The sequence below is a fragment of the Apium graveolens genome, chromosome 2 (genome assembly GCF_009905375.1).
Source record: "Apium graveolens cultivar Ventura chromosome 2, ASM990537v1, whole genome shotgun sequence".
NCBI lineage: Eukaryota > Viridiplantae > Streptophyta > Magnoliopsida > Apiales > Apiaceae > Apium > Apium graveolens.
Window position 1 is genome coordinate 53,445,582 of NC_133648.1, and position 10,790 is coordinate 53,456,371.

Genomic DNA, 10,790 nt, shown 5'->3' on the forward strand with positions numbered 1-10,790 from the left:
TGATGACATCATCATCCACTAACTTTTTGATTAATCCCTTAATTACTTGGCTAATGACCACTGATCTGTTATACGGTTCGCTTATCTTTTGTTTTCGTTTATCGTTTGAGGGATCATACCTGGGATCTTATTACTTAGGTTCCCCTAAACCTTTCTCAATATTTTATATTCCTTTTATGATCCTCTCTAAAAATCCTTGAATTTAAATTCTTTTTATCATGTTACCTTATACTCAATTCTTTCGGTATCTGGTGGATTTTCGGGAAAAATCAAAGTGTGCGGATTTGGATTCTGACGATCTTTACATACACTTATTTACTTTATGGAATACTAATACGATCTTAGAATTTCCATAACAGTACTCCTATATAGCATGGTCTGATAATTTTCCTTAATCAGCATCATCAGCAAAAGTTACTATTCATCCATGCTTCAAAAATTCCAAAAATTGGGGTTATTACAGTCTCCCCTCCTTAAAAGGATTCCGTCCCGGAATCGGATAGAAAATGAATAGGGATGCTCTCTTAGCATTGCACTTTCTAACTCTCAAGTAAATTTTCCAACATTGTGGTTCTACCATCAAACTCTGACTAGTTTGATAACCCTTCTCCTAAGCACTTGTTCCTTTTCAATCTATAACCCTTCCTGGTTGCTCCATATAGGTTACGTTTGGTTGCATGTCTATGCGCTTATATGCCCCTATTTGTCTGGCATCCGAATTACACTTCCTTAACATTGATATGTGGAACACGTTATGAACTTGCTACATGTTCGGGGGTAGGGCTAGCTCATATGTTAATTTCCCAATACGTCTTAATATATCCAAGGGTCCAATAATTTGTGGGCTTAGCTTTCCTTTCTTTCCGAACCTTATCCATCCTTTCTAAGGGAATACCTATAACAGCACTAGGTCCCCTACTTCCTATTCTTTGTCCTTTTGTGTCAAATCAACATACTTCGTGTGCCCGTCTTGGGCTACTACCAGCCGTCCTCTGATTAAATCTATTATATCCTTGGTCATTTGGACCACTGCTGGTCCGAGCATCTTGAGCTCTCCAACTTCATTCTATCATAAGGGAGATCGACATTGTCTTCCCTCAAGGATCTTATAAGGCGATACCTCGATACTGACATACGATCGATTATCATGAGAAAACTTAATCCGCATTAAGTGATCATTCCAAATTCTTTCAAGTCTATTGCACCGACTCTCATCATAGCTTCTAGCATTATAGCTTTTGCTTCTCAATACCTATTTTTTTCCAGTTCGTAGTCGTTACTATCTTTCGTACATAATACTATACTGGTTACACTTTTGCTCGTTAGCGTTCTATAACCTTTTAATAACCACGTCAACCTTAGTATCACGAACGTGTTAAAATCAGAATACCACCGTACTGATACTACTTCCTTTCTAGCTGCTTCCATCTTCGAAAGCTTGATCCATCATATAGAAGTAAAGGAATTTGTTGAGAGATCACTATGATCATGAACACTTGTTATATCGCATAGTTAGTACAGAAGGTGGCCAGCCTTTAGTACTTGACAAACAATTAAACAATAGATGGTATCCTACTAGGCTTCTATCACACAGATAGATAGTCATTCGACAATACCTGCCCTTCTGGAAGGGTTGTTCTTCTCAGCTTACATGAAATGAAAAGGAGAGAAAAGAACGAATTGAAGAGAATTGTATATATATTAAAATATATACCGCCACAAAATATCTGGCTTGAAATCTACCTCTGAACTATAGAGGTTTATCATAGGAGAACAAAACATATATGTATATAAATCAACATTAAGCATTATAGCATCGTATTTCACATGCCTAATTATTTTTGATATTCCGTCCATCATTCTATGGACCCATGCTCTTCCTCGAGCTTATACACAATCACCTTTGAAACTCCCTTGACATCGAAAATCGAATTTGGGATTTCATTCTAGACATCATCTTTACTAGAATTCTATGCTTGCACCGCAACCTTCTTCGTAATAATACGACTCTCTATTCCTAAGAAGGAATAAATATTCAATAGGTAAATAATCGACCTAGTTTTTCTATCAAAGATAACTTATACGTCAACACGACCCGATTAGTGGTACTCAATCTCAACATCCATTCCAATACAACTCTCACGGTTGTAATCAACTCATTACTCGCAGAATCATTGCTGCATTACTATGGTCCACCACTGACCTACTGTCGTCATTCACTTTTCATGAAATCTTAATATCTAACCATACGGAGTCCATACATGTCGTATCAAATTCTTCTAAGGAGTTAACATAATCACCATTCATAATTCATGAAGAACACTCCAGATTCTGACGTACTTTCATGACATGAAGCAGATAAAATTGTAGAAGAGTTTCAATCAATGCAACGATAGCAGGTTAATACCATTCTTAATCATATGCCTTAAATAGAAGACATAACTCAAAGGTTCTTCTAGTCCTTTTTGAAACATGGTCCTGGCTTATCTCAAGATAGTACCTTTTGAGATAGATAGCCCGCTCATGGCGATTACACGAATTAAACCTTTACCAACTACTATTACGGTTGGGTATTGCACAGTCATCAGAAGGAATGTCAATCTTCCCAACCATAATACAACCATCACAGCTTTAACCATCATCACTGTATTCCTTTGGCACAAGAGCCTACAATTATCCTCTTACCTTTAAAGTATCGGCCACCTCTTTGGCTTTTCCTGATAGTAAAATTTTCTTACAGTCAATGTTATTTTAACCACCTCCAAATAAATTTTCTACCTCATTTCAATCACTGCTTATGTGAAGATGTTTTCCTTAAAATCTGATGAGTAAAAAAAATATCACCATTTTTCCATTAGTTATTGCCTTAGTCTTTAGAGGTTAATCACTGTCACGACTGACTCTCAATCATACGTAGAACATCTTTTATCTTAGGTCCTAATTGCCCTGAACAATTTCGACCTTTACTGGTTCGATCCATACTTTCTCGTGGTTTAACACGTGCCCCACTTGGCATCATTATAATTACGTCATATTTCCTTTATCAATATTTCTATTCTTGAGAATTTTGAATATTACCTTTCTCCTTGTAAAACCTCTAAGGTTATCCTTGAATCGTTCCTCCTGTATTCCCTAGATACAGGGCATATCAAGATACCATTTATTAATACCAGAATCATTGTCTATATTCTTCTGAAAAATTTCTCCACTGATTCTTAAAGGTTGTTATTACCTTAATCCTTTCCAATTTATACTGTCAAAACTCATACTATCCCTATTAAGGGTGAAATGCCAACCTTTATGCATTCCCCTAGGATTCATTTTAAGTTACCGATGTTCTATCCTTAATTCCACCTTTAAAAAGGTACATGTATCCTTCCATGGATAAATCAAGTCATATATCCCTGATAAGGGTGTCTTATTCAATCATTCCCACCTCGATAGTATATGCCGAATTTCACAATAACATCTGTATTCAAAATGAGGTCAATCAATATGGCCTTCAAAAGATAACAACGGTTATCCGCTTTTATTGCCTAAATTGGGTAACGATAACAAGGATGTTCTGGAAGATATTGGTCGTGTTCAACGTGAACTTCTTCTTAATAAATCCTTATTTTCTTTTGTTGTTTATCTCAATAGTCATCTCAATGTTGGGATATCTTTCATACCCGGCGTCTCCCTTTCTGGGTATCATGCCCCCGGTCTTACACTTCACTTTCTTGAAGGTCACTTCCTTCATCCAATTTTCTTAATTTCTTACTTTCTTGTCTCCTCAGTCTATCTGCGTCTCATTATTTATCCTTCGAACTATCTCAAGGTTTCCCCGAATCCTTCCAACTTGAAGGGGTACAACATATATATCTCTTATGCCTTCAACCATCAACTTTAACTCATGGTAAATCATCCTCATCCTGACGATCATATACTTTTCTATTTCTATTACTACGAATCTTTAGGGTTTCCTCATACCCAACTCCCTTATCATTCCTCAAACTCTATTGCCTTTATATTCCTTTCCACTTCAGTTTCTTTTTATTTTCCTTTCTCTTATCATTATTTCATGAACCCACTAATCATTGACTTCAAACATCACATCATTCTGGGATTCTTGTCATCAGAACGAATCTTGACAACTTTTACAACTTAGCTTCATAATTCATCATACTCGTCCGCCTTTGTTCTGGCTCTAAAGCTTTTACACTATCTCCATAACCTTGGGAATTACTTTCCCGAAAACAATTGATTGAACTTTAATCAGTTTATTCTAACCTCTGGCTTCGTGCCTTTCTTGGTCTTTCACCAGCGGGTGGTCTCTCTCTTAGGAGGGTAAGTGACAAAAACAGTCTTTTGCGCTTCATCAATCATTTAGAATATAAAATCATTTCTCTATTTCCTTTGTCCAGGCTCTTGCCTCGGCTAGGTCAGCTTGTTCCTTGGAACTCTGAGAGCTTAGTGACTTAAAAGTCCTGAAAGAATTTCCCACTGCATTGTTTCCTCAGGGTGGTGTTTGGGAATAAAAGTATATTTTTTGTTTAGGCAGGTCCATGAATTGCCTCATAGGAGTACCATCCCGGTTCTCCCTATCTTGGTTCTCCCTATCTTGCTCGACTTCTATTTTCTCAGTATGAAATGTTTCATCCTTCTCCCACAATCAGGGTTATCTTATACGTTAAAATCCTTGTTTTCCATTTCATTATGTTATGGGTTCTTCTATCTTGATGTCAACCTCCCTGACTATCACGTTCAGGGTTTGCTCTAAATCTTATTCCTCAAACTAGCTTTCATCTAAGATCTCATCTTTAAGCTCTTGAACATTTGGAAGCCAAATTCTGTAGGAATACCTCATTATTCCCCTATCATCTTTCTCGGTATTAATCTTTTATCTAATTGTTGGCTCTCTGCCTTCATTCATCACTTTTTCTGGCAGAATATGTTCTTTTCCGATAATTTGAACTATATTGCAATCTCAAACAGCTTTTCGGTACCGGCTCTGGTTACCTTCACTTCTGTTTCCATTTTCTCAAAATCTCCTATAAACCCTCCAAAAGACATTATCATCTTGAGTCTCTCCTTTTTACTAAGGGCATCAACCACCACATTGGCTTTCCCCGAATGATAAAGAATATCCCAATCATAATTCTTGATTAGCTCTAACCGCCTCCTCTGGCGTATGTTGAGCTCTTTCTACGTAAAAATATACTAGAGCTCCTATGGTTTGTGAATCTCGCACTTCTCTCCATACAAGTAGTGCCTCAAATCTTTAGGGTAAAACTATTATCACGAGCCTAAGCTCATGGGCGGGGATATCGAACTTTATATTCCCTTAATTATCTTGACGCGTACGCGATTACCTTATTGTGCTGTATAAGAAGCACCCTAATTCCTTATGCGAAGCGTCACTACACATCACAAAATCTCCTTTTCCATCTGGCAACGCCATCATAGGGGCCGTCACCAATCTTTGCTTCAATTCTTGAAAGTTGTTCTCGTATTTCTCCGTCCATTCGAACTTCTCAGTCTTATGAGTAAGCCGCGTTAAAGGGGCTACTATCTTTACGAACTTGAACGAACCTCCGGTAGTAACCGGCCAATCCTACCTCTGGTAGTTTCCCTAACCATAGTCATCAATTCCTCAGTGGTCCTTTATTCATTCTTGTAAGGATCCTCCATGGGATTCTTCTCAGCAACAATCCCTTCTAGGACAACATCCTCAACCGCTACATCCTCAATATGAACATCATCCGGTCCCTCATTAGGACGCTCTATCGGATCCACAATCTGATCTCCAATAAGTAATAAAACATCATCACGTTGTTGCTCCTTAACCTCAGGGTTCGGAGTCCCGCTACCATATACGATAACGAACTACGCTTCTATCACGATATTTATAAAGGTTCCCATAAGGGTTTTAACTGTCAGTACTACGTTAGGTAGCCCGACTATGAACTTGGCAAGAGTTCTTATTATCTTAGTGAACTTATTATCTTAACGTCACATCATCTCGAGGTTTATAACGCTTAGCTCTGATACCATTTCTGTAACACCCCCAAATCCGGGATCGGGGATCCGGGTTGTCACGAGTTCCATTTTCCTTAATAACACTTAATCTTAATAAACAACCAACTACTACATACTGTGACCCCACAATATACACACACACCACAAGTTATAGTCTCAGAGATGAATACCAAAAAAATAATACAAGTCACTTTATTCCACAATTATATGCCATTACACCTTAAAAGGGTTTCTGAATAAATTTACATTTCCTTGCCATTATTACAATTCATAAATATACATAAGTCTGGTACATCAAAAGTTGAAAGCCTAGCCTATTGGTAGATCCTACCTCGGCTATAACGGCATCAACGCCTACAGGAAACTACGGAACGTTTCCTAACCGCTTGCGAATCGGGAACTTGGTCCTGTTCATCTTTTCTATCTGTTGTTGCCCACCGAAATAATATGTATAATAATTAACAATATATGAGCATTCTCATAATACTCATGAAAGTCTTGGTCAAGAAGAAATGAACCAAGTTTGATATCTTAATGCGACGAAGTCGCAAAATATTCAGTATATATACTTATATACTTTTCAAAACCTTGGAAGTCCTCTTCCATGCCTAATATACACAGAGTTCCAGTTTATAACTGTATAAAAATATCGTTGCAAGGTGATCTCATATATCTAACCTTGTCTCAACATTTTTGTGAAAATCTTTGTCATGCATAAGATAATCATTAACCAGATATAAGTTTAAAAGATGAAGTTACAAGATACTCCAATATACTTATATCTTTTCCAAATACTACTTATATCTAGCATAGGTATTATGCAACTATAAGCATTGAAATCAATAGATAGATAACCAGATTACGAAACAGACATGCATATATATACCATCTCAGCATGCTTCAATATATCGCAAAATTTGCTAATTAACCAACATGCATCTATCACAAGATAATGCATATACATATATACATCACCACAACAGTAAAACAGGTAGAAAACTTGCATGAGTGCTCCCGGATAGACTTAAGCTTAGAGTGAGTCCGATAACCTATGAACCACAACATAAGTTGGAATTAAACCTCGGTCGCTTAAGAAACTAGACTTTAACCAATTGAACCCTAACGTTCGCTTATGGTCACTCATACGCTTAACGAATCACCTAAGTCGTTCGAGTACCCTCGGCTCCACCATTTTTAATAAATTAACCATTAAGAGTTTTAAGGCGATTCTTTCGCGAGTACCTTACCAACTGCCTAATACACTTAACATAATTGTTTCATATCCCAATTAGTCATTTAAAGTCCTTAACCAAGATTTCAAAGTAAGGCGAGGGGTAATGGTTCGTTCGCGAAACGCCGTTACTTAAAATGGTCGTTTCTCCTAAACCGTACATCGGATTCAAACGAACCACATATCAAAATGAAGCTCGTAATATGAACTATATAAACATGACAATGGTAAGAATCTTACAGTGAGTTCACGGGTCCTGAAGTTAATAACAAAAACAGTCTAAGGTAAATCGGGCATTACGACGGCTATGTTTACGCGATTACCAAAGTTTAAACTACTCCAATCAACCACCAACCAACTCATAACCATCAATACAACAAAACTTCACCTAAACCATATCACATCAGTCCATAACCTCCAAGTTTTTCAACTCAAACAACCACAATCAAGACCTATGAACTATAATCAAGCTTTAATTACCAAAACACTTCCAAATCAAACCAAACTACTAATAATCACAATCTATGCTTCTCATTTCACAAAACCAACAATTAAACTTACTAACAAATAAAGTAAAGGCTAGGGTTTGATGTTTATACCTTCCTTGGGAGGTGTTAAGTTGCTAGGAAGTCTTTGGAAGCCTCCTACAAGCTTGATCTTTCCAAAGAAATCAAGAACACAAAGTTAGGCTTTGAAGTTTCTAAAAGTCCGATTTAAAGAACTGTAAAAATGAGGGTCTTACCATACTTATTTGGACGAGACTTTTGAACAAGAGTTGTAGGCCATCTCAATACCTTTCCAACGATTTATAGAACACAACATTTGAGTGAGTATTGAAGGAGATATGGCAGTTTGAAGTTGCTGTGTTTATTTTGGCCGAGAGCTTCTTCTTGCAAAGTTAACTCTTCTCTTTTTGATTTATGTTATTTGTTTGGTTGATTCTTCTTTTTGTCTTGAAATTTGTTTTAACCTTTTTACCATGATTAATTTTGTATGGCCCAAAATCACCCAACAAACAAAACTCCTTTGTCATGCTTATGCAAGCAAGCTTGTGTCATGTGATGACATCATCATCCACTACCTTTTTGATTAATCCCTTAATTACTTGGCTAATGACCGCTGATCTGTTATACGGCTCGCTTATCTTTTGTTTTCGTTTATCGTTTGAGGGATCATACCTGGGATCTTATTACTTAGGTTCCCCTAAACCTTTCTCAATATTTTATATTCCTTTTATGATCCTCTCTAAAAATCCTTGAATTTAAATCCTTTTTATCATGTTACCTTATACTCAATTCTTTCGGTATCTAATGGATTTTCGGGAAAAGTTAAAGTGTGCGGATTTGGATTCTGACGATCTTTACATACACTTATTTACTTTATGGAATACTAATACGATCTTAGAATTTCCATAACAGTACTCCTATATAGCGTGGTCTGATAATTTTCTTTAATTAGCATCATCAGCAAAAGTTACTATTCATCCATGCTTCAAAAATTCCAAAAATTGGGGTTATTACAGTCTCCCCTCCTTAAAAAAGGATTCTGTCCCGGAATCGGATAGAAAATGAATAGGGATGCTCTCTTAGCATTGCACTTTCTAACTCTCAAGTAAATTTTCCAACATTGTGGTTCTACCATCAAACTCTGACTAGTTTGATAACCCTTCTCCTAAGCACTTGTTCCTTTTCAATCTATAACCCTTCCTGGTTGCTCCATATAGGTTACGTCTGGTTGCATGTCTATGCGCTCATATGCCCCTATTTGTCTGGCATCCGAAGTACAAGGAACTCTAAACTTAAATATCTCCTGGTCGTAGGATTACTAACTGGTAATTAGTAATCCGTAAAGATCAGTACATACTATGCTTGCTTCATTATGAAGGATGTCTGTTCTCATAGAAATTTATGTGGTGACACTATAGCTAGTATGTAGGTACTTATTATAGAATAAGTTCACTGAACATGACTCACACAGCTGAACAACTGATGGAGTTCACTCACGTGTCAGCAGTTGTTCATATAGTGATAGTTGTACAAGTATCCTTAGACTTGAGGTTATCATAGTCATCTTGTGTACACTGAACTATGCTTTGGTTTAGTTCTTAGTCTCCAGGGACAATTATAAGGGCTCTACTGGGTATAGGAATTTGTACACGAAGATAGTGTATGATCAATAAAGGATCTATCCCTTCCAGTGAAGGAAGAGAATGTTCAATGCTGATCCACTTATGCTATTTCAGGAATCTCTAGCCAGAGTGAATGAAATTAGAAAGGAGTTTCTAATTTACATTAAATAGAACTAAGCATAGTGAATGGGAAAGCAAATGATTAAATAAGATAGGCTTGACACAAGTTTCATACCTTGTATTTAATCATGACATTGCAGGGTAGAAGGAATTGATTGTACGGTAACTACTCACTGAATAGGTTCTTGGTATTCTAAGCAGTGAATTCGTATTATCCGGATAGTCGCGATATGCTGAGAAGTATCCCTCACGACGAATAAATTAATTATATTTAATGAATTAGAGAATTTATATAAATAATGATAAAATAGTTTTATTATTATTTATTTCTACTACCGGCTTAATATTGAATCTACAGGGTCACACCATAAAAGAGAATGATTTAATGGCTGATAATTAATTAATAATGGCTGGTAATTATTTATTTGTGAAATAAATAATTAATTAGCAGATTTAATAATTGATTAATTGAGATTTAATTAATTCTTAATATTATTAATTAAGAATTTAATTTTAAAAATTAAATCAAGTGAGAGAATTATTTTTCTAAAGTATTTAGAAAAGATTAAAAGGTGTTTTAATTATTAGTTAATTGGTTAATAAGAATAATCAATTAAAGGGTTAATAATAATAATAATTTATGGAAAATTTTCAGCTGAAAATTTTGCCTATAAATATACTATTATAAACCCTATTTGCCTCAACCCAAATAATTAACCCTAATTCTAAAGTAGAACAAGAGAGAGACAACTAATTATCTCAACCTCTTACTCCTCCATTACATTGATCTCTTGGTGGATACCGGTGGAGTGCTTCACACTTGAGGAGCAGCTGCTAGGGATTTCCGTTCATCGTTCTTGGATCGCTATTAAAGACCTCCATCTTTCCATTAATGTAAAGCTTCCTAAGGTAAACATACTGAACTACGAATTAAATATTATTTTTCGCATGGATCCTGCGGAGGGTTTCAGTTATTTTTAAGATTTAAATTTACATTTTCGTTGCGTTTATGTGCTAAAAACCCTTCAGCAACTTTGTCGCAATATATTCATGGATTCCACTAAGAAAATGTCTTAGATCCAAATATGAAAGTTGAAGTCCTCATGTCAATGAACAACCTCCAAGTGTTAACTTCCGGAAATCATATCAAGAACATATATAAAATATGCCTCAAACTTTCCATTTTCTAACATTTAAAATATTTAGGACGAGATAAGCCTGAACCTATGACATTATTCACATAGGATTTACCTAATTCCAAATGTATTTAACATTTCTCAAATAGCTGGA